At 35.0% G+C, this 26,251-nt stretch overlaps 1 protein-coding gene across 17 annotated transcripts in view; it reads left to right on the forward strand.

Annotated features, from left to right (window-relative positions):
• The window catches only part of RALYL (RALY RNA binding protein like), a 714,416-nt gene that overhangs the window by 271,830 nt on the left and 416,335 nt on the right, over positions 1 to 26,251 (forward strand). For 4 of the 17 annotated variants that reach the window (XM_038579633.1, XM_038579634.1, XM_038579631.1 and 1 more), the window contains one exon: positions 17,906 to 17,996. The exons of the other annotated variants lie outside the window; for them this stretch is intronic. The gene's annotated coding sequence lies outside the window, so the exon portion shown is untranslated. The remainder of the gene's footprint in view (positions 1 to 17,905; positions 17,997 to 26,251) is intronic. 17 annotated transcript variants of the gene reach the window in all.

Genomic DNA, 26,251 nt, shown 5'->3' on the forward strand with positions numbered 1-26,251 from the left:
ATAGTCCTCCTAAGCCCTGCACCATGATTTTGGAAATATTTATCTCTTGCTTTCAGATGAACACTGAATTCCCAAGGGCCTAGTTTTCAAAAAATATAACTTTGTAATGTTTGTAGTCATATAGTTTGAGATGAAATTAAAAACAGGAGGTGGTTTTCTTGAAACATGTGGGATTGAAAGGCCAAGGTGTGACTGATCGTGAGGCAGTTTTTTCCTGTTGCCAAAAAAAGCCTTTTTGAGCTGAACAAGAAAGGTATAAAATTAAAGTAATTGCACACTTCAAATTTGAGTCGCAACATGAAACCTTGCTGGCAATTTGATGTTTTACTGACATTGTGGCCTGCCGGCCTGTTGTGAGATACATCAGATGTGAATGCCGCGTCTTTTTCCAATGATTCTCTGAATGATCTTGTGGAGTGGCTCTTATGATACCCCAGCAGTGCACCAGAAGAATGCCAGCTTGTGTTCCAGGGTCGACCTCTTTAAATCTGAAAGTTATTTCATGTCCTTTTTTGTTGTTGTTGTTCCTAATTCGCTAGTCATTGTGTATAATTATCTGTTAGAGGGATGATTACACACCAACGAATTACAATCAAACTTGGCTTGTTAGCATAGAAAGCTTTGGTTGTTGATCACAATCATTTAAGCAGGAGCTCACCCTCCCTGAAATGCAGATGTCACGTTAGACCTCCTCAAATCGAACCCTGTTGATGTATCCGAATGAGCATATTTGGTGTCATGCGTTCACCATTGTCATTTTCCCATAACATTGAGCATCGCCTCTTGACTTTGAGATTCTTTTGTGAAACTGGGATAAATGCGTGGCCGTTGTATCAGAAGTGTGTTTTCTCCTAAAAGTTATGTTGATTTTTCTAGTTGTTTTTTATATTTTCTATATAAACACCACACCTGGTGAAAAATTTATTGAATTCACATATTGGAAAATAATTGATATAAACAGAAATATGGATTTTTAAAACAGAGGTTTTTATTTGAAGCTTTTTCAAATAAAACAAGAAATAACAGCAAGGATTAGAAGTTTCTCAGTTTCCCAAATGTCACATTACCATAAATTTGGACATATAGAATTGTCCCACACTCTACAAAAATAAACAAACAGGCGTTTTATAGAGCAAACCTTATTTGAAAGATGCAGCATAGACATTGTATATCCTAACTGTGGCTTTGGGCAATTTCCTAACCTTTATAAGTGTCAGTTCTGCATCTATAAAATGGGGATACTAGCCTTCCTCACAGGGATATTGTGAGGATAAAATGAATATTACTGGTAAAGTTCTTGGGACATCTACTTGGCTGTCTTTAAAGAGAATACTCTGGAGTGTTAGGGATGTAAAATAAATCTGGTAATTCTGTGGGTATATCGAGTTATAATATTTGGGTAATGATTTATACATAGAAATTGTTGTGTCTATTACAAGGAATTGCAGATTTCTCAGTAGAAACATTTCTGTGGCTTTATTCATGATTGGCACTTTAATCTTTGTCCTTTTTTATAACATATTTATATAACATATATATAAATACATAACATATTTATATAACATATATATAAATATATATATTCATATATAAATAAATATATATTATATATATTTATTATATATTATATATTATATCATATATAAATATATATTTAATATATATATTAAATTTATATATTTATATTTTATATAACATATAACAGAGTAACAGTTTACTCTGGATTGGCTGATTTCTTATCCACTGAGCAGTCATGTACCTGTGACTTGAAAAAAATTGCTTTTCCAATTCATTCCTTCATTTGATCATTCAAATCGTTCACTTATTCAATCAGAAGCTCTTGCGTCTTTGGCTGTAACATATCTGTATGTGTAAGGTTTGCTGCCTCTCATTTTCTCCCTAAAGAGAGATAAATATATGAGTTTTTATAATACAAAAGGACAATTGATGGCAGAAGAAAGATGAAAAGTCCCAAGGGTGTGCAGAGAAGTGGAGCTATTCTCTGAGAGTTTGAGAAAGGCTTTAAACTGAGCCAAAGGAGAGGTAGGATTGTAACATATGAAGAGAATTCCGGGCAAAGAGAACTAAATAAGAACTAAGAAGTCAAGAAAATTGTTTAGTGTTTTGGGACATACTCCGTTTGAATGGAGTACATAAAATATATAAATGAGCTGGGAGAATGCAGGTTGGAAAGAGATCAAATCATAGAGGGATTCGAATATATAAGGGAAGACTTAATGCGTTATTTAGTGGTCAGTGAGGAGACTTCCAGGAATGTGTGGTCAAATCTGGGGGAAAAAAAAGTAGATGATGAGTTCAGATCATGCTATGGAATCGATCTGGCCACTAGAGTTTGGATGAGAAAGAAAAATACATTTTGACTTATTCATTCTTTCCCCAAATCTCTCCTTTATTCTGACAGCTCCAAAAACATTATTTTATTCAGGAAACTGTTTGATGTGGATTACCTACTAGTTTGGTCGTTTACAAGATTTGTTTTAATGGGATTGTCTGAAACGATGCTGCAAATTCTTCTTGTGGCATACAAAAATCCTTGACCTTGGTGAGTCAAGAGCTTTAGTACTCTTTCAGCCGAAAGTGAAGGAAAACTTAGGAAGCTTTAAATTAATTTCTTGTAGTTCTTACATTCTTGTGTATATCTATGGAGGTGGGGGATGGGAGGAGAGGAGTGTTCAGGTTCCTTTAGAATAATAGATACCTTAATATGACTTAGTTTTACCCCCTCCTCTGCCATTTGAAACTGCCTTATTCAGATTTTTTTAAGAATTGGGATCCCTGGGTGGCACAGCGGTTTAGCACCTGCCTTTGGCCCAGGGCGCGATCCTGGAGACCCGGGATCGAATCCCACGTCAGGCTCCCGGTGCATGGAGCCTGCTTCTCCCTCTGCCTGTGTCTCTGCCTCTCTCTCTCTCTCTCTCTCTCTCTCTCTCTCTGTGTGTGTGTGACTATCATAAAAAAAAAAAAAAAAAAAAAGAATTAAACTCTCAGGGCACCTGGGTGGCTAAGTCAGTAGAGCTTGTGACTGATTCTTGATCTCAGGGTGGTGAGCTCAAGCACCATGTTAGATGGAGAGTTCACTCTACAAAGAGAGAATAAAAAAAAAGAGAGAATTAAACTCTCAATATGTAACATAATATTTGTGCTACAAATTATTTTAAATATTTATTTATTTGAGAGAAAGTGAGAGGAAATTAGAGTAGGGAAGGGGCAGAGGGAGAGAGGAAGAATGTCAAGCAGACATGCAGAGTGCTCAAGCAGAGTGGGGAGCATAGAGCTCTATCTCATGACCCATGAGATCATGACACATGAGATCACAACCTGAGCTGAAACCAAGAATTGGATGCTCAACCCACTGAGACACTGAGGCACCCCATTTTGCTACAAATTCGTAGGAAGACTAATTTTTTTCTAAAATTCTGGTATAGTTACCATATAGTGTTATATTAGTCTCAGGAGTACACTATAGTAATTCAACACTTCTATATGTTAATCAGTGCTCATCATAAGAAGACTCTAAGTTCTGTACTTAAAAATAAAAGAATATCAAAGAAAACGTTCTGCATTTACTAGCTCATCCAGTTAGGTCAATAATGTTAGAATATGTTTGAATCTGCTGGAAGGGATATCTTAGATCCTAAAAGCTAATAGGAATAATAATAATTAATAATAATAATAATAATAATAGCAACATTTAATAATGTTTAAAATACTTTTATAAAGAGCTAAGTGAAAATTTAAAAGTAATATATTTACTTTAATATATTTACTTAAATATAAGTAATATATTTACTTTAAATGTTTAGTGTGAAATTTTCAAATGCAAATCATGTTTAATTATTACCTTTACTAACAGATTTTTTAACTTTTTAAATTCTTGACTGTTTCTTTTTTTTAAGATTTTATTTATTTATTCATGAGAGACCCAGAGAGAGAGAGGCAGAGACATAGGCAAAGGGAGAAGCAGGCTCCTCACAGGGAGCCTGATGTGGGACTCTGTCCTGGAACTCCAGGATCACGCCTTGAGCCAAAGGCAGATGTTCAACCACTGAGACACCCAGGTGTCCCAAATCCTGGGTGTTTCGAAGAATGAAATCATCCACTATATTTATTTATTCTGCTTTTTCTTTCAGAAGAATCAAGTTTATGTGATAAAATATTTTAAACATGATATCCAGTGACCTGTGAATTTAATTTTTGTGTGTGTGTTCATTTTGTGCACATTTCTTTTAACAGTGTCCTTTGAGTTTTCATTAACTACTAGAAATAATTTTTTAAAGCTTTTATTTATTTATTCATAAGAGACAGAGAGAGGCAGAGACACAGGCAGAGGGAGAAGTAGGCTCCTCGCAAGGAGCCCGATGTGGGACTCGATCCTGAATCCCAGGATCACACCCTGAGCCAAAGGCAGATGCTCAACCGCGGAGCCACCCAGGTGTCCCTAGGAATCATTTTAAATTGAGAAAAATCTTAACATTTCAAGCTATTAGATGAAATCAATGCCATTTCAAGAAATGAAATGTTTATATATTTATAGTCTCTAAATCATAATTATTTATCCCGCATATTATGCAAATAAATTCCTTTTATATGAACTGATTAGGTTGTTGATATTAATATTATAAATAACATTGTCACTCTTAAGCTATTATAATAAGATTAATTTTGAAAAATCTCTGCTTAAAAAATAAAGTAGAATTTATTTATTAATGAAATTCTTGTTCCTATTAAAATGACTTCTAATTCAGGGAGTTATTGTTTCTGATTGCATTAAGAATCTCTTTCTTATGAGATTCTCTTTATTATGAGGTATGGGATAAAATAAAAGATGGGTTGATTTGCTGTTTTAATAATTTGATTGTATCACATTGATTTATTGTGTCACATCTAATGCACACAATATTGCATTAGTTTCAGATGTTTACCAATTTCATCACCACAGGTACCATCTTTACTACAAAACTTAAAATGGGAAAGAAATAGTGGGTGAGTGGTAAACTCAACTACTGACTGAAGATTATTTCAATGTAGAAAGGTTAAATCACGTGGGAACAAAATTTTAACAGAAGACTTTCCACCTCTGTAGTTTCAACCTTGTGCTCATAAAAGGTGTTACTGTATTTGCCCAAAATATTAGAAGTCCTTAGAATTGTTTGAGTAAAAATAATAATAATAATAATAATAATAATAATAATAATCTTTTAGAAAAAAATAATTTTTTAATTATTTTCCTCACTAAGAATGAATATTAATTGATTATAATCTGTTGTCATAACCAGGAAATTGGATGAATACATATTTATGAGCAAGTCAAATGGTGCTCAGTACATTTTCTAGCTCTGTAAAGCATTGTATGTGTGGAGTAAGTTTTTTCAGTGGAATTTCAAATTCTGGGTGTTACTACCCATAAAATATATTTGCAGTTGCAGTATGTAATAATCCCTCAGGCTTTATCTTGATTTTTTTTTTTTAATTTCTTGAGTTTTAAAGGTCCAGTCTTGTGGCATGTAAAGAAACATCTCAGAGAAGAGCCTGGGTGGCTCAGTCAGTTCAGCATTGGACTCCTCCTGATTTCTGCTCAGGTCATGGTCTCAGGGTCCTGAGATGGAGGCCCACTCTTGAGCTCTGCACTCAGCAGGGAGTCTGCTTGAGATTTTCTCTCTTTTTCTCCCTTTGTCCCTCCATGGCTTTGCCCTCCTGCTTGTTCTCTCTCTCTCTCTCTCTCTCCCTCTCCCTCTCCCTCTCCCTTTTTCTCAAATAGATAAATCTTAGAAAAGAAAAGAAGAAAGGAAAGAAAAGAAAATCTCTATAAGGGTGCTTCCAGAAAGTACGTTTGCTGAGGAAACTTTGGTTTTTAGAAGTATCTTTATTTATTTAAACTAAGTTTTGTGTAGTGAATGTGATACACACTGTACTCTGCTATATTTCCTTGAAGGGAGTAAATAGAAAACCCACTGATGTAAAGGTAACTGCTTTTTAAAAATATTTTAAAATGTATGAAACAAGTTTAGACAGAAAAGTGTCTAATATTAAATTTCCTTTTTTTAAGATTTTATTTATTTATTCATAATAGATACACAGGGAGGGAAAGACATAAGCAGAGGGAAAAGCAAGCTCTCTGTCAGGAGCCTGATATGGGACTCAATCCCGGGACTCTAGGATCATGCCCTGAACCGAAGGCAGATGCTCAACCACTGAGCCACCTACGTGCCCCTAATATAACATTTCTGAAGGCAAATAGCTCTGGATTAGTAAAGGGCTAGAAAGAGAAAAATATGCATGGACATATACAAAAGAAACTCAATTTCTTTTCTTCAATGAGGATTGTGATTTTTGATTGTTTCTTTTATGAGGATTGTGAATTATGACAAACTGTTAGCTGGTAAATTAGACAATTAGCATGAAAATAAATTTCTGGTAAAGAACATGTTTTTTTGTACTTTGTGGCTAAAAGTATAATTGGAGGTATGGTCTTGGATCTTTTTAAAAACTTAACTGCATTTGCTGGCGTCTCATTTCTTTGGAGTGGATCGAGTCCGTTGCATTAATGAGTAAACACTTTCAAGAAAGCATATTAGGTTGGCATTTCTAGGTTGGATGCATGATATATAAAAGTACTAACTCTCTGGTCAAAGGAATTACAATACAGAGGGTTTTCAATTTGGCACCGAGGTTACTAAATAATACATGTTGATATATAAATCACTTTAAGAGGTCAGAAGTATTATACTAATAACAGACATTTGTTCAACAAATCTTTGAGTTATTATTGCTATGTGTCAGGGGTGAAATGGTGGATAAAAATAGATACTGTCTCTGACTTCCTACATCTTATAGTCTGAGATCAGGGGTAGTGGTGAGGGGAGACATACAAGCATATGAAACAGTGCATATGGAAAATTGCCAGTAAAGAGAGGTACATGGAAGTAAAGGAGCCTGTAGTGGAGGATTTTGACCTGAATGGAGTGGTCAGAAGCTATGCTGATTAAAATGTGAGATGAATGTCATTCTATTTCATATGTCCAATTGATTAGGTACATTGCGAAAAAGTTAGCATTGAAAAAGTACATAATACTTTTATCAACCTGCCAAATAGTCAAAACGCTTTTCAAGCTTCCACTTCTGTGCACGATGCCATAACTCTTTTGTGGAAAATCTTGCTGCTTTTTTTTTTTTTTCTGAAAAGATCAAAATCAAGAAAGTTGAAGTATTCTATTCTTTACGTTTTTAAAAATCTCCTCAAATTTCCATTCCTTCAGCTTTTTTATCATTCTCCCCTTGAGGTTAACAGAGAGGTTTACTTGATAATAATCTCTAAAGATTTTGAGCCAATGTCTTATTTCTCCTGATACCTGGAGGTTCTTGTCTCACATTTACTATCTTTTCCAAACCATATCTATCAATAACAGTATCTTTATTCCCCTACTGCCGCATTTCACTCTAGTTATAAAGATACCCATGGAACCAGAGCAAACACGTTTGCTGTGCTCTCCCAGGCTTCTGATGTGTTACTGATTTGGGGAAAATGTTGGAGCTATGCAATGAGGTAGCAACTGCAGAAAGGAGTGCAATTTTAGAAAGAAGTTTTAGTTCAGATTTGAACATTTTCAGTTTGAAAAGATCCAGTAGGCAACTGCCATAACTATACCTGGACTTCAGGTGTAAAGGCATCTGTAGCAAAACCAATTCTGCAGCATTAGATTCTTACGTAGTAATTAAAGCATGGTTTTGGAAGGTGAGGTGACTGAGAGAGATAATACAGAATAAAAGGAGCACAAGAAGGCCTTTGTGTTCCTTACAAGGGGTAAAACATTGGGATTAAAGGTTTGGGATCATACTATGCCACTTTCTTTGCTTTTGTCTGGTTCTCTTATCCCTTTGTAACATACAAACTGTACTCATGCTTTATTTTCTTGATGAAAAGCCCCAATTCTTTCTGTTCTTATTGCCTGCATGATGGCCATATTTGTCATTTTAACTAACTCACACATGGCCTTCTATTCCTTTACATCATTCAAGTAGCTTAGTTTAAAAAAAAAAAAAAAAAAAACACATTTTAAGAGTTGGAAGACCATGTATCTCCTTTAGCATCTACCCCTGTGTCTTTCTCAGCATAAGCACTTTCTCTATATGTCTAAATTTAATAAAGGGGATCTCTAGTTTCCTGGCATAATCACTTTATGCAATGACAAAAATACTAAGCAGTTTTTGAAAGTTGAATTTCAGTGAAAGAATTGGATTACAGCTTCACAGAAAGTGATTTTTACATTTCATCTTGATTCTCAGAGCAAAGACCGTATTTCTTTCCAGTATAAGAATATCAGAATTGAAACTCCTTTTTTTTTCACAGATGAGGAATAATTCTGATTAATTTTTTATCGTTTCCAGCTAAAATGTTTGTTAAACTTTTAACAAATCTCACAGATAAAACATTTCTTTTTTCCCCCTATTTTGAGACTCCCTTCTCACTTTTTCAAGCACGAAGTCTTGGTGAACAATTGTTGGTTAAAGCCTTTGTCATACAGAATGTATATTAATGTTGTTGATTATAAATTTGATATAGAAACCCAAGAGTTTTGTATATGTGGATATGTGCGTCACTTCCTTAACAAAATCTACCTCTGTGTACACTCAGAACTAAGACTGTAGATGCATCTTGATTAAAGTGGTAAAAAGATTGTCCCCAATAGTGAAAAATTATTGCCAAATGGAGGAAAGGCAGTGATGAATAAATTAAAAATACAAAGCAGTATAACATGTGCTCTGACAGGGAAGCAAGTGAGTGACATAGGAGAACAGAAAAGGAAATCTAATTACATGTCTAAATGAAAATAAGTATAATATCCACTTTTCTATGATAATCACTTTCTGCACAAGCAAGAATGCTAAGAAGTCTTATCAATAGTTTCTACATGTCAGAATCATCTCTATTTTTGCTTTAAAAGTTACAAATGCTAGGCCTTACCCTTAAGACAAATCAGAATTCTTGGGGATATAAACTGTTCCTCTGTAATTTTGAAAAGCTCTAGATCTACTTTAATGAGTTCTCTAATTAAAGTGATCACATACCTGTTTGTTCAGGCCAGTCTTGGGACTCTCTCATGCTCTCTCTCTCTCTCTCTCTCTCTCTGGCTCATTTTCTGCCCTGGGGCTCTCTCCTTCAGGTATTCTCTGCAGGCTGTTACCAAGGCCTCCCTTTGTCCCTTCAGATACTTCACATAGGGCTCTGCACATCTCTCATAGATTCCATCTTAATCTTACACCCTTTGCAAATAATCCCTTATTAAACTCTCCCAAACTACCCCCAATTATGTATACCATCCTTTTTCCAAAGATCTGGACTGTCCATTATCATTATATACCAAAGTTACATGATGACTGGATGCTTAAAATGAGTATCCTGTTTTGAACACAGACATCAATGCCTCATGCTTCCTCCGTTAGACACTGTAATCAAAGACAATATAGCATAAACATTTACATATTAAAAGCAAAGTATGGGCCAATCGTTTTATTAACCACAATACAGGTACAAGTTTATTTTCCTAGAATGACTGGAAGCTGTGTTTAGGATTCATAGAGCCTGACATTCAAAAAATAAGGATTAGTTTCACTTTGAGAAATAATAAATGTAGATGTTTTCAAATCATCTTATTTAACATCTTTAAGATGGTCAGTCAGTTGACAGTTTTTGGTGTCTTTGTTCTGGAAACTAGCATATTGTTGGTATAATTAGTTATTCCTATATGATAAGTATATTGTTGGTATAATTAGTTATTCCTGTATGAGAGAAGATATGTAGTGCAGCATGAAGTCCACTTACTCTTTTTAGAATATTTGGTTACTGCTTGTACTGTTGCCCCCACCTCCCAAGTCTGATTTCTAGACATTAAAAACAAGGTTATTATAATCCTCAAGTATTCTCTGAATAACAATCTAGCTGTTTTCCATTTGAGCCAGTCTTTTCAGAATAGGTTATAGAATTTGCCACGGGTTTGAAAATATTAAGCACTTCAGATCATCAGGGCATCATTTAATGTCCAGCAGTTGTTATAGAGAAAATTTGATTGAAGTTGGAACTTGCATCCTGAGATTTGGAATTCAAAGCTGATTTGAAAAATGCATACTCATGCATGATAACATTATGAACTAATCTTATTGAAAAGAGAGAAAGACAAGGTGAGTACAAGAGTGTGCACATACTGGGAACCATTTTTGTTTCCAAAGGAATTGATATCAATTAATTCACAGATACTTCCTGAGTGCCTATAATACATCCTGCTTGCAATATTAACAATGTTTTCTAATTTAATTGTCTAGCACATATGAACTAATAGATCAGTGGTGCCTAACTCTTGACCACTTGCATTTATTATTGTCAAATAAATAGGCTTCGATTATTAATTATATTTAAAGCTATATAAACAATAACATTATTCTAATCTGTCCAAGAGATACCCATCTCATATATAGTTCAAATTTGGAACATTATGAATAGCTGGAAAAGATAAAAGAGAAAGATGCACTTTATATATATATGTATGTAGCTTATGACTATGACTCATTGTCATTATCAAAAGGAAATTAAAATGGGTTAATGATCTTGAGTTTGACTGTACATTTGTGCTTATAATGATCTTGTCTCAGTGAGGGAAAAAAATGCTTACTTCAAGATCTATCTTCAGGATTCCCTTAGGAAGACAACTGTCTTTGTTTAGGAATGCACCTTAACGATTGCCTTTGGCTTTGTAATTAAGGACTTGTGTGCACATCCTAAATTGGATGGAGGAAGAAAAACAACTTAAAAGCTTGTAGGAGAAATTACTCTGTAAAAAAATGTACAGGGAATTTTGGAGGATGTAGGCAAATAAGTTAAGAGGGTATGGGGTAAAAAAAAAAGAGGGTATGGGGAGAAGAAAGTAAAGAAAAATAGTGATAGGCTGGGGGTTCAACACAGAAAGAGAGTGTTGGAGTTCTTACTGGTCTTAAAAGAGAAGCCATTTTCTGGAGACCCTACTAGAAGGCAGAAGGATCAGTAATAGAAATGACTTTTATATCCCTACAGATTGCTGAATCTGAGCAATAAAACACAACCAGGAAAGTGTGCCCAAGGTAGATTTAATAATCTTGGTTGTAATTAGTTTCCTCTGCAACTGATGGATGGCCTTATAAAGCGAGGAGGTAGTAAAATAAAAGTGGTCAGGGAAAAAGGTTTAAAGTAAGTTGAATATTTCCATATTCCCTTAATGTTTTTTACATTAGTATAATGTTTTTGTTTTTAGAGAGAGTGAGTGGGGGTGGGGAGCAGAAGGAGAGAGGGAGAGAGAGAGAGAGAGAAGACAATCTCAAACATGCTCCATACCCAGTGCAGAGCCGAACTTGGACATCAGTCTCACAACCTTGAGATCACGACCTGTGCCGAAATCAAGAGTCGGATGCTTAACTGACTGAGCCACCCAGGCACCCCCATATTAGTATAATGTTTAATGTCATCTGGGTTTACAGATCTCTGAGCATATTTGCTACAGAATATGCACCAACTATTACAAAGAGCAGCAATATGGAGTTCATTGTGCCAACAGCAAGCGCTGTAGTCTTGGCCAGAGCAAGGACAATTAGAACCTGAGAACAAACTATGTGTAAGAGATTATTTGTGCCATAAACATTCCATCACCTATGAAAGTTTCTTCTTACCCTCCCTATTCATTACACTTATCTCCAAACTCATTATATACGTTAAATATGTACATATTTTTGTATCAATTATACCTCAATAGAGTGGTTTTAAAAAAGAAGGAAAGATGCTGTTGTAAATTGTGTTTTTCTAAATCTAATTTTTCAATTGTTAATTAGATTACATAGAATTATACTGGTTTTTGTATGTTGACCTTCATCCTGTAACACTACAAAATTGAAGTATTAGTTTTCTAGATTTTTTGTAACATTCATAAGGATATTTTCCATAAACAATGATGTTGTCTCTGATTAATGACCATTTTACTTTTTGCTTTCCAATCTTTATGCCTCTTTTTTTTTTCCCTTAGAGTATTGCACTGGCTAAAAATTCCAGTGTTGAAATAGACGTGATAATATAAGACTTATTTATTTGGAGGGTTTCTTTTCTCATAAGGGAATGAGGATTGATATTTTACAACTATGTATGATATAAACTGTAGATTTTTCTTAGGTTCCCTTTATTAGATTCAGGATGTTCTCTTCTATTTCCGCTCTTAATTTTATCATAAAGATATTTTCATCAAAGCTCACAGAAATCCAAATTATAATAAGCCAAATGTGGAAGCGATCCAACTATATGTCTACAAAAGAATGGGTGGAAAGTGAATGGATAAAAATAGTGAATATTCATACTACAAAATCTTCAGCAATAAAAAAAGAAAGGAGGGGTACATGGATGGCTCAGTCAGTTCAGTGTCTGACTTGATTTCAGCTCAGGTCATGATCCCGGGTCTGAGATCTCAGGATCTGAGGGTCCATGTTGGACATGGAGCCTGCTTAAAATTCTCTCTCTCTCCTTCTGCCCCAGCCCCTACCACTTTTATGTACTCTCTCCTAAAGGAAAAAAAAAAAAAAAAAAGGAGGAAAGAAAGAAAGGAAATACTGGTACATGTACCAGCATGGATACATTTAATAGACTTTATGCAAAGCATAAGAATCTAGACAGCAAAGAGTTCATATTACATTCCATTTGTATGATGACCTAGAAATAATTCATGAAATCTGAAGTTAAAAAGATTGTCTGAAGAAATAACAAGTGTTGGTGAGGCTATGGGAAAAAAAACTCTCTGCACCGTTGATGGGAACATAAATTGGTATAAGGCCTATTGAGAACATGGAAGTTCCTCAATATTTAAATAATATAAATGTCATATGATCCAGTACTACTACTATTGAGTAGTAGTAGTAGCCAAGCTACTAAAGCACCCTAAATATGCATTCACTGATGAATAGACAGAAAAGAAGTGATACATGTGCATGCATATTCCCTATATGGAGTAAACAAATATTTAATGTTGACTAAAGTATAGACATAATAAAGGTCTAATAAGAAGGACCAGAGTCTAGTCTTATTTCTTAAGATCTTGCCATTTGCAGCAACATGAATGGACCTAGAAGATATGCTAAGTGAAATAAGTCAGAAGAAGACAGATATCATATAATTTCATTTATATGTGGAATCTAAAACAAAGCAATTTAATAAACAAAAAGCAGAATCAGACCTATAAATCCATAGAACAAAATGATGACTGCCAGAGGGAAGGGGATTGAGAGATGGGCAAGACAGATGAAGGGAAGCTACAGGAGATACAATCTTTCAGTTTTGAAATCAGTAAATCATGGGAATAAAAGGCACAGTATAGAGAATATAATAAATGAGACTGTAGAAGTATGGTGGTGACAGTATTTATGATAGTTATAATTCTGGTGAGCATAGCATAACATATAGAGAAGTTAAATCACTGTGTTGTAAACCTGAAAGTAATATCACATGCATGTTAGCTATATTCAGCTTAAAAAAAAAAATGTATGCACTGAAAAAAAAAAAAAGAAAAGGTCAGTGGAATTTGAGACTTGACAAGAAAAGAAATAAATGAACTGGGTTTTTTGTTTTTCTTCAAATAAACTGAATAAAAAATTAAAGTCAGTGACCTCCATAAATAAATATAGATACATACCTGAGCATAATTCAGTTAATCTAGATTTCCAGTGATATTCAAGTTAGGTTATTAATACATTTGCAAATTTTCAGGTTCTCATTAAAAATATGCTTAATTTAAAGACAAATTTTAAGAACCTGAATTTGGCACTATGTTATTAGTTAAATTTATTAATACTTGAATTTGAAACATATATATATATACACAATTAGATATCCTTAGATAATTTCTAGTTTACTTTTTAAAAAAATTCATAGTAAATACCTGCATGCATTAGCCGAAATGGTGACTCTAGGACTTAAAATCTATGCCTAAATATATATTAAATATATATTATTAACAAAATGAGTGTATTAAATAAAACTGTTGCTTGGATGTAAAGAGTCAATGGTCTACTTTGATTTAAAGAAGCAGTGGTCTACTCAACGACTGCTTTGTTATTCCCTAAATGGAGTAAGCAAACATTTAATGTTGGCTAAAGTATAGACCCTAACAAAGGTAAGAAGGACCAGAATCTAGTCTTACTTGTTTTCTAAGATACACTTCATGGAAGAATCTTATACTTCACCATTGAGAATCCATATATTGGTCACAATCCAGTCTCTTTGAAGTTTCCATTGTTAAAAGGCAAAAGAATATTGTAGGGTGTTAGAAATGCCCTGTATCTTACTTGAACACTGTTGTATAAATGTATGCAATTGTCAACCCACAAAATATTGAATATTTATGTGCTAATTTTAATGTAGGTTAATAAGACCTAATTTAAAGAAAAAAAAACCTGAAATTTTAAAAACAGAACTATGTTCTAATATTGCTCTAGAAACTTATATCCAAAACTTTTTAGGGGAAATTTGTAAAGTCACTCCTTAGTGGATTTTCTTTAGTTCATATATGCTTATACTTTTACTTTAGTACTTAAGCCCTGAAATTAACAAAATCACAAAGTTAAAAAACAATAGATAAATTGAATCACTGAGAACAAAAGAATAAATCTTTTTTTCCTTTTTAAAATTTTCCAAATGAGGATAAGATACTTACTATTCCATAGTAGATAACATTTTTGAAAAAAAAATCCTGTGTAACAAAATTATTTCTATCTTCAGTCCTATGGTCTGTAGTAAAAGCGCTTTGCTGGGGTGGTTATAATGACTATTGAGCACAACCAGTGTTACTCTGTGACTTTGTTGTATGCTCATTTATTATCAAAGAAGAGATTTGTTTTTTACTAGTAAATGATTGAACTTTCTTATCTGTACTCTTCAGCACCAAGTAGCCGCTCTTAAGTTCCATTCAAGTTTAGCAACCTTAAAAATCTCCATCAGCCTGTAATTGCTATACTCAAAGAGCTGAACACGTCATGAAAAGAGACCCACAGAACATAGACATTGTACAACAAAGAGCTGTGCATGTCAAGGAATATATTTTCAATAGTGTTTCACAGCACTTGCTTTTATTTTTAAAATTGCTGTAGAGAACTCTGTGTCTGTTTCATCTTCATTTTTGTAGATATAAAATGATCTCCACTAAAGCACTCATGATGAAAAGAATTGCATTATAACTAAATAATTTGGTGTGCCATGGCATTTGTTTAATAGCATTTCCACTTTTATCAGAAATAATGACACCCTTGTAAGTCACTGATTCACTATTTATAAATAAAAGTCCTAAGCAGATTTTTTTCCCAGTGAACATAGCCCTTTAGATTTTGTGCTTAGATTGATATGATATTTAATATATTATCTTTTGTATTGTGTCTAAACCTTCTTATGTAAAATGATGGTAGTTTTGTAATTCTTTACTGTACAGTATAGTTTTAAAAGATCTTGAGAAAACATAAACCAGAGAATTGAAATAAAATCAATATGAAATTTAGTATCCATAGAGATTGAGCATTTAAAATAAGGATAAAGTTATTTGTTCCAATTCCCAATTGCTGATTTCAGTGTTACCTCTAAATGTGAATTTATTTACCTTTAATTTATACCCTTCATGACATGGTATGTTGCTATGTTAATACTCTAAAAGGGTAGACCTTAAAATTTTTGCTCTGCGGATTAGAGATCAGATTTTGAAACACTGGCATTGGTATATCACTTTTTCCTTTCATCTTCTTCTTGGGATGTAGAGTATTAGTTGCCACTGCAGTGTAGATAGACCCTATGAAGTCACTCAAGACCTCTGAGTGCTTGTGATCAGTCAGGCCATGATGCTATAACTGATTGATGACTTTCTTAGGATGCAAATTTTCTGAACACTTTGATGTCCCCTTAATAGTCCTCTGCTCTCTATTTAATAATAACACAAAATTTTTAAAAAGCGATTGCAAATCGCTTAAATAATGTTCCTTTGTCCTTAAGCTTAATTCTGCTTGTATGTAACCACGCAAGGACATCATCAACTTGAGAGAGGGGAATGTAATAATTGATGAAAAAGGATGAGATGATTAATTGGGAGGGCAGTTATCACCTACGAAGAACAGAAGGATAGAAGCTATTATTTTTTTCAAAATTGTTAAGAGGAAAAACAGACAGGGTTGGAATTAAAGCCATTTCTGAACAAGAGCCTGCCGTTTTTATATGCAGTGTCATTTTCCAAGATAAAATATACAGTTTTACCGTGAAATATTTCATACATTCTTTTATTCATTCATTTAATGTGTTTTCTGTTTCTGTCTTAATGTATAGATTGCCTTTTGAATAGGCATTACTGAATTACATCAATTCAGAGACGTAAATAAAATAATTTTTCCACCTTAATATTTCTTAAATTAAGATCTGTTCTTATTTTTTTAAATATTTTTTTAAATTTTTATTTATTTATGATAGTCACAGAGAGAGAAAGAGAGGCAGAGACACAGGCAGAGAGAAGCAGGCTCCATGCACCGGGAGCCCGACGTGGGAATCGATCCTGGGTCTCCAGGATCGCGCCCTGGGCCAAAGGCAGGCGCTAAACCGCTGTGCCACCCAGGGATCCCTAAGATCTGTTCTTAAATTGGCACTTGCTGAATGCAGCTTCTCCTTCCAGAAAAACTTTCATTGAGTAGACAGGTTTTCTTGAAATAGCACCTTAGAAATCAAGAAGAAAGGGTCATCCAGTAAACTCATTCATTTAAGAAATACTATTGAGCGCCTACTCTGCCAGGAATAAGGAAGCTGTAACAAGGACAGACAAGGTTTCAATCTTCTTAGAGTTCTAGAAGGTAAAGTAAATTCTGTATATAAACAATTAAATAGAATACAATCGTGTAAATTACTACTGCAGCTTAATGCAGAGATATTTAAAATGCTATAGGATAACCGAAGAGGAAGTTAATAATTCTGGATGTGCTATTCAGAGGAGAAAGAACTCATCAAGTGGAAGGATACCAGGCAAGGGAAAGAACATAAGCCAAGGCAGGGAGGTGTGAAATGTCAGGGTGTGTACAGGGAATGATGAGTAGTCTAGTAGAACTGTTTCTCTTCAACATGAATAATGAACAGAGCACTTAAAAAGGAAAGAAATATCTTGCCAATCTGTAGGATTGACTCAAATTATATTTAAATTTTTATATACATGATATTTCTTTTATTCTGCAGCGATAAAAGTCCCAAACATGTTTATTCATTAGATGGGAACAAAATTATGAAACCAATTAAAACCTAATTATCAACAATAATTTAAAGTGATATGTGAGTGTTATTTTGGAGCATGGTGAGCCCCAACGAAGCAAATGAACTAGTTTTTTAACTAGTTTCATCAATGATCTGTGAATTGGATAGGCCAGTCAATCTATCTTAAAATATGACAATGTTATAATTATGACTAACAATGGCTGGTGTTTTTGAGTGCATATTTTGAATACATACACACAAACACACACACAGATATACACTGCACCAACCTTTTTTCTGACAATGCCTTACTCTTGGCAAAATTCTTCAAGTAGCTTCATGAGAGACACAGAAAGAGAGGCAGAGAGATAGGAAGAGGGAGAAAGAAGCAGGCTCCCTGCAAGGAGCCCAATGTGGGACTCGATCCCAGCACCCTGGGACCATGACCTGAGCCAAAAGCAGTTGCTCAACCACTGAGCCACCAGCTGCCCCCATCTTTGCTGATTTATCGTCTTGTCCTAACTTCCTAATGTTGGGGTGCTTAAGAGTTTCATCCTCATCTATATACTCTGTTGGTAATCTCATTTAGTCTGATGCATTTCATTTTTCTCTATACTCTAGGAACCATTGCATTTTTATATGCAATCCAGACTTCTCTCCCATACTCCAAACTCGTATATTAAACTACCCACTTGACATCACTACTTGAGTGGTGAGTAGACATTTCTTACTCGATGCATCCAAATCTGAATTTCTGATCTTTTTACCGGTGTTGTTCCTTTTATAGTCCATCATCTCAGTTAATGACAATCCAATTCTTACAAATTATTCAGGACAAAACTTTGGAGTTTTTCTCATTTTTCTTTCTCATCTGAGATCCCAAACCTCCCAGGATATTAAATGGGTTTAGCTTCAAAATGTATCCAGAATGGGGCACTGGGATAGCTCAGTCTGTTAAGCGGCCAACTCTTGATTTCGGCTCAGATCATGATGTCAGAGTCCTGGGGTCCCACTGCTGGCTGTGAGCTCAGTGGGGATCTGCTATTCTCCCGCTGCTCCCCCCCCTACAAATAAATAAATCTTTTAAAAAATGTATCCAAATAAATCCTGCTGTCACAGCTTTCTTTGTTTTACTCTTCCCAAGCCACCATTATGTACTGTCTGTATTTTTGCAGTAGCTTCCTATTCAGTCTCCATTCATCCGTGCTTATTCCCTGGTAAGCCATTAGAAAGCATTCTCAAGAAAGCTTCCAGCGTGTTAATTTTATTATGTAAGTTATATCATGCCACTCCTCTAATTTAAAAAAAAAAAAAAGGCTTCCTTTTTTTTTTCTGAATGAGAGTCAAAATTCTGACAGTGGCTTACAGGGCCCCACATAATCTGTCCCCTAACTCTTCATGTTCCAGTGTATGCCAGTAGCGTACCTAGTATATTTGACACACAGAGTGGAGTATTAAGACTTCCCTCTTGACTGTTCAACAAAACATGCTTTATAATAATCATGAAATGAAACCAGTAATCATAATGGCCAAAAAAGAAACCAAAACAGTGACATTTTTCTATTATTGAACTTCTTGTGTGTGCAGTACATATATGTATACATGTATATACATAGGTTTATCAGGCCAGTATATATAAAGATTTGAAAAAATAAGACAAGTGTTCAGTACAAAAAAGCATTACTTCTAAATTGTATTAATACATTAAAGAAAAGAAACATGCCAACATTTTAGTTACATCAATAATTAATAACATTCTGTTTTCTAGTTTTAACTTCTACAAATTTTCAATGACCATCCAAATTAATTTTCTTTATATATTCATGCTCAGTAGACAATATAAATGTATTCCTTGGTCTACCTATGCTCATATTTGGTGAAAGAACAGTTTTACTGGTTTTGATTTCAAGAAGTTTCACATAAAACAAAAGATATACACAAAAAGAGAAGAAATTCTTAACATGAGACTAAATATGAAACAGATGCATAAAAGTTTTCACAATAAACTCCAAAAAATGTACAAATGCATAAAAAGAACAAGGAGTTAATGGTTAATTGAATGACAGAGGTGAAGTAACTCCCATTTGGTTTATTTCTGTATCCATATCATTCTTCCTACTGTTTAAATGCAGGGATATGTAGTATCACAATGGTTAGAGATACAAACTGTGCCTAAAGTGGGTTCAAATGATCTAAAATGTCACAAATGGAAATGAACTCTCTTGAAGACCTATGGGTGTCTCAGAGGCTGTTTAACAAAACTATTTAAATCAATGTAGAATACAATGGATTTTTTGTTTGTTTTTAAGGACAAATTATAAAACATGACTATTTGAAATGATAAAACATTAAAATTCAAAAATAACCAAAGCAGTTGTTTGGAACTTAGACGAAAAATTTTTTCAGGAAAGTTATTGTTCACTGGCACTGGTTGGAATGGTCTGCACCCTGGTATATTGCTCCCACTCTCTACCCTTAGTAGCCTCCTGGATTATGGGATAATAATAAGAAAACTGAGACAAGTACACTTCAGTGGAATTCTTTGGATACATTTACAGAAGTCAAGTTGAGCTTCATTGCACTTCTACTTTGGCTGAATCTTTGATATATAATAAATACACTCTGTAACTGGTGGTTAGTTAATACGAAAAGATCTTTAAAGTGTGAAATTATTTCTCAGCCTTTTATGTAGGGCAGGGGTCAACAAACTATGGCTCACAGGTCAAATCTGGCCTGCCACCAGTTTTTATAAATAAAGTTTTATTGGAACACAGCCATGCTAATTCATTTGCATATTATCCAGGGCTGCTTTTAATCTTTGGTGGCATAATTGAGTAGTTGAAACAAATATCAAATGGCCCACAAAGCCCGAAATTTAGACTATCTGTGCCTTTACAGGAGAAGTTTGCAAACATCTTCTGTATTACATTTGTGTACAATAATTGGGTGTTAAACTTTATAATGAATAATTTATTTATTGAACTGTGTTAATGAGAAACAAAAGCAAATAAAATTGATCCGCTTTGGCTAAGATGTTTGCAGCAAGCAATTTACTATCAGAGGAAAGTGTCATTGAAGCAAGAGTGTTTTTTAACATGACTGTGAAGTCAGCAGAGAAAGGATGTTTATATCCATGGGGTGAGATTATGAAACATTAACTCTGCGTTTGCATTAATATTGGAAACAAAACAGCATTTATAGAGAAAGAATGATTGAAGTGTTAGCATCTGTGCAAGGTAGAGTAACGGGAAATAATTTATCATGAGATGATTTATAACTTCACTTTACAGAGACAGTTATTTTCATGGTACAAATACTTCATATCTGGAAATGATTGTAACAAATGTGATTTTTTTTCCTTCAGCATAAGTTGTATGACCTGCTTCACAAAGTTCAGTGCTAAAATGTGGTTGAATATTGTACTTGTCCAATTAATTGCATGAGTTATCACCTATACGCTTCAGCAAAAAGCTTAATACCAACGTTTTGAGGTTTCCTTAACATCCAGGATCGCTGTGGGTTTGGAGGCTTTTTCAGTGATGGGTAGTCAGAAACCCAGTACCCAAGAGGTGCCCATTTTCAAATGCCCTGGTTCCTTGTTGTTGTCCTTGTTCCTGAATATAAAGCTTCAGTCTCCTCTGGGTCCTGGGAAAGCTTCTGAGCCTTGCCCTCATTCTTCCCAGGAGGCTTCTTGGACTCTTTAAGTTGAGGTATTTCCTCCATTAGACTCATTTCTCATTACTGAAGAACAATTGGTTGCGGCAGCTTTGGTCAGAGTGTGGAAGGTCGATTTATTCCCTGCTCCCTTGGTCTCAGAAGGATGATTACTTGCCATACATTTGCATGACGGAGAGGGTCATTTGGTGGACTCCTATAAAGGAGATTATTTCCAAGGTCATCCCGCACCTACCTTGGCAATAAGTGGGCTACAGCTTCTTGTTTCCAAAATAGTATTTAACATCCACAGCACAGGTATTACCTGGAAAAAATCCTAGGCCAAGCGGCTTTGAGTTGGTGTTGTCCTGCTTCTTCTAGACACCGAGGGTTGGCACTGTCTAGTAAGAACACACGGTAAATGACATTTGACCGTGGGAAGAAGGAGCAAAGGAAATCGGGGGCTGGAAGAGGATTTGGAATGAGAATGCATATTTCTTGTGTAAAAGAAATGGGTATCTTAAAGAATATCTTTTAGGAAGAAAAATGTGAGCATAATTTAAGATGAGGATAAAGTTTAAGAATGTTGATAGATGGTGGAGGGAGCAAGAGTTTCTAGAGGGTAGTTAGTAGAGTCCTGGAGGGATCATTCAAAACAGCTTAAATTTATGTTCAAATACATTTCTAATGTTCCTTCATATTTTTAGAGATCTTCAGGTACAGGAAGGATTTCATTTAACTCATGGTATTTTGGTAAATAGAACTGAAGACCCCTGGGAGGAGTCATGAGGAATCAAAAGTTGGGAGAACTTTTTTCTCCCTCCAAAATAAGAATAGTTTGTATCATTTCCCTTGATATTATATAACTAATGCATGATAATAACTTTAAGACATGAAGGACAGTATAGGTAGGAAAAATTTAAAACTCTGAAGCTTTATATTCAGATAAAAATATTTGTATATTCAATATAAAAAGTCTTTTTGCTAACTCTCTTCCATACCGCTTTCTCTCTAAATATCCCCATACATACGGGTGAGGTAATTGTAACAATTTACATTTGTAAATGTTACATACGTGGGATTTTCATCAGCATAATTTAAAAAATAGCCTTAAAATGTGGCTCACTTTTTTTTTTACTCATTTCATTGCACTTTATAACTTTGTCTGCAGTCCAGATAACCACTATTAATGATATATGTCTGTCTGTGACTTAGAATCATTTTAGTATTCTCACTTCCATATTCATGTTCCCATTTCCTGGGATATAATGAAGGAAATCTTACACTATATGATTATTTCCTTGTAAGTAACTTTGTTTACTTTTGTCTAGATGTCATAGCACTTTCTCTGGAACTTTACCAGGATATGTGTAGATGTCCTTTTGGGAAAAAAACAACTCTGTTTGTGATGCAAAATTAAATATTTCTTTAAACTTGGAAATTTTTTATTATTATCTTGGATTTCTTCTTCTTCTGTGTGTGTGTTCATGTTTTTCCTTCTCATGTGTCTTGTATTCACATTTTCTGTCTCCTAGATTTTTCATAACTTTCTCATTATTCTATTTCCCCTAGTTATTTTTACCTTTTTACATGTTTGCTGTGTTTTGAGATATATCTTGCACTCAGGAGTGAACAACATGTTGTCTTTTAGTTCCTGAAGTTCTCAAGTCTTTATGCTAGATTTTTTATTTAGGGGGCTCTTGCTTCTGTCTTTCCTTCCTTCCATGCACAAAAAGAAATGGTGTAAACTTAAGTGCATATAATTAGGTGAAAGAAGCCAATCTACAAAGGCTACATACTGTAGGTCGGATTCCAACCATATGATGTTCTGGAAAAGGCAGAACTATGAAGATAGTTGTTTGTTTGCTTTTTCTTCCTCCCTCACTTCCTCTTTTTCCTTCCTCCCTCCTTCCCTTCCAGTTTTCTTTCCTTTCTTTTATTCCCTGTTTGAGAAAGCTGTTATTCTTCTCCTTTACCATTGTTGCTTTATTAGGAGCCACTTATTCTAGGGCTCTTTTCCCCTTTCCCTAATTCTAACGTCTCAGGCACTTTGTTATTCTCTTGTATCTACTCACGTCTCTGATGAAGCTGGCAGCAGGTTAAGTTGGTGAGAAGTCTCCAGAGGAAACAAACCAACACATAGAAAGAGGATCAACACTGTCTTCTGCTGCTTGGTAACGTACCGACTCATCGGTTCTTTGACCCCAATTGAGCAGCCTGTAAGCTTTCAGGTCTTTTTGGTCTCAGGGTTTAGACAAATTTCATGCTCAGGAATAGGACAGAACTCAACCTATTTGGGAAGCTTTCAGAGCAGTTCTCACCAAGCTAAGGACACTTAGTAGGTGCTCCGTTCAGGGAGAGGGTTGCCAGGTTAGGTCATGCAGGCTGTGCATGGCTCCACTGCAAGGGCCACCATGTGCATAGATTTTGATGACACTGGTGTTTGTAATGCTGCCATCCTGTCTTGTGGGACAGGAAGACTTGAACCTTCATCCCAGGCTACTCTGCCATGGTCCTCATTGTTCCTTTGTGGTCCACGGGGCAACAGAGTCACTCTCCCTGCACATGGCAGAGGGGAGACCCTCCACGCACAGAGCCTGCCCATCTGTTAGTCTTGTATTAAGTCTTAAAGGAGAGTTTGCTAGATTCCGTGAGTAAGAAGGGGGCCTCTGGAAAGAGGCTCTAACATTTTCTCAGGGTCACTACTCATTTTAACAAGAACCAAATGGGAAGAGCTCCAGGAAAAAAAAAACTTTCTACTATCTAGGGGTACTCTTTTTAATTACTTTTGACATCTTATTAGATATGTAGTTACCTATGATCAGAATTAGTCTATAGATTTTTTTTAAGACAATTTTTTTAGAGTGGCTTTAAGTTCGCAACAGAATTGAGAGGAAGGTCCACGTTTCACAATTTTCATATCCCCTTGCCCCTGAACATGGATAATCATTCCTATTATTAATGTCTTCAAACAATGTGCTACATTTGTTACTATTAATGAGCTACACTGATGCATTTATAATTATCCAAGTCCACAGTTTACATGGTGGTTCACTCCTGATGTACATTCTGTGGGTTTGGACAAATATATAATAACATCCATCATTATGGTATCATACAGAGTATTTTCACTGCCCTAAAAATTCTCCATGCTCTGCTTATTCACTACCCTCTCAAGCCCTAGCAACCACTGATGTTTTTACTGTCTCTAGTGTTTTGCTATTTTCAGAATGCCATATGGGTGGAATCATACACTATGTGACCTTTTCACATGACTTCTCTCACTTAGTAATATCCATTTAAGGTTCCTGCATGTCTTTTCATAACTTGATAGCTCAGTTCCTTTTAGCATTGAATAATACTCTGTTACCTGGATATACCACAGTTTATGATGCACTGGTTTGCTGGGCATCTTGGCTGCTTCCAAGTTTGGCAAGAGTGAATAAAACTGCTATAAATATTCTACGTGCAGGTTTTTATGTGGACCTCAAATTTCAACTCCTTTGAGTAAATACCAAGGAACATGATAGCTAGATGGTATGATAAGAGTATGTTGATTTTCTTTTTTTTTTTAAAGATTTCATTTATTTATTCATGAGAGACACAGAGAGAAAGAGAGAAGCAGAGACACAAGCAGAGGGAGAAGCAGGCTCCATGCAGGGAGCCCGATGTGGGACTCGATCCCTGGACTCCAGGATCACGCACTGGGCTGAAGGCGGCACTAAACCGCTGGGCCACCCGGGGATCCCCGGTATGTTGATTTTCGAGAGAAACCACCAGTGTTCCAAAGTGCATTTTGCATGAATGAAGAATTCCTACTGCTCCATACCCTCACCAGCGTTTGGTATTGTTAGTGTTCTGGATTTTGGCCATTCTAATTGGTGTGTAGTCTTAGACTTTTGATGATAATCTCCTATAGGTACCATAGAATCAATTCCTCAGTTAAGAAGCAAGTAGTCCAAGAGTACTTATGGATTGCTTTTCTGTTCTGTATTTCTATTTAAGCATTAAATTCAATCCTTTATATTTACTTCCCAGATCCTCTTCCTTTTACTATTGTTGTAAAATTACGAAAAAAATCTTACTTTAAAAAAAAAAAGATTGTATTTATTTGAGAGAGAGAGAGAGAGAGAGAGAGAGAGAAGCATGAGTAGGGAGTAGAGGCAGAGGGAGAATGAGAAGCAGACTCCCTGCTGAGGAGGGAGCCTGATGTGGGGCTCAATCCCAGGACCCTGAGATCATGACCTGAGCTGAAGGCAGATGCTTAACCAGCCCAGCCACCCAGGCACCCGCCAAATAATCTTACTTGTACAGGCAAAATTTTTCATACAAATAAGACTTTCTGGAAGTCACACAAAATTATTATAGAAAAGTACTTAACTCAGAATTATAAAACATCCAATTTTTTTAGAACTCTAACATTACTACTTGACAAAAAACAAAGAATTTAAGAGAAAGCAAGATTCAAGTGTACTGTAGTGAGGCTTTTTTTTTCTCTTGTACCTTACTTTTTAAATTGCAGAGAACACAGACTCATGGTTGAAAAAAAAATAAAAATAAATGATACATAATGAAATGTAACTTTCCTTTCTAACCCTGAACAATAATCCCTGCCCTTAGAAGCAACCACTCTTAAGAAACTTATCATATAATTCAATTGTATACTAAAGCAGGGCTTTTAAGAGACTTGATTACAAAATATTTTTGCAAATATTTATATACTGTATTATATCCATGCTCCAAAAGCAAACAAAAACCTCAGTAAATCCTCCTTGCTCTCTGCATTACATTCAGACTCCTTTTGCTTAGCATTTAAAATCTACACAGTCTGACCTTAATTTATCTTTTCAGCAGATCTCCAAAGTACTTCTTTATATGGATGTATTGTACACATCAAACTGAATATTCTATGAAGCTGTTCATGTTTTTTTAATCTGTTGAAATCCCTTCTCTTTAACTCAGCATTCAAATGCCTCAAGCTCCATAAACTGTCCCGGATACCATAAGGAGATTGTGTTTTCCCCTTCTATGAATACTTATAATACAAATAGTATTTATATATTTTATAAATGAATGAATACATCTTTAACAAGGCATTACATATAATAGTTTCTTGTGTTATCTTCATATTTATGGTTATATTTGCCCTTTAATAGATTGTAAAACTCTCAGAGGGGTCCCCTTATTATATAACTTCAGCACCTACTTAGAGCAAACACAACCCACATTAATCTTTGACATACACAATAAAGATTAAGATTTTCACTTCAGGTTTTTCTTGAGGTACAAATTTCCCCCTAAAAACTGACCAGT

The sequence above is a fragment of the Canis lupus genome, chromosome 29 (assembly GCF_011100685.1).
Source record: "Canis lupus familiaris isolate Mischka breed German Shepherd chromosome 29, alternate assembly UU_Cfam_GSD_1.0, whole genome shotgun sequence".
In the NCBI taxonomy this organism is placed as follows: Eukaryota; Metazoa; Chordata; class Mammalia; order Carnivora; family Canidae; genus Canis; species Canis lupus.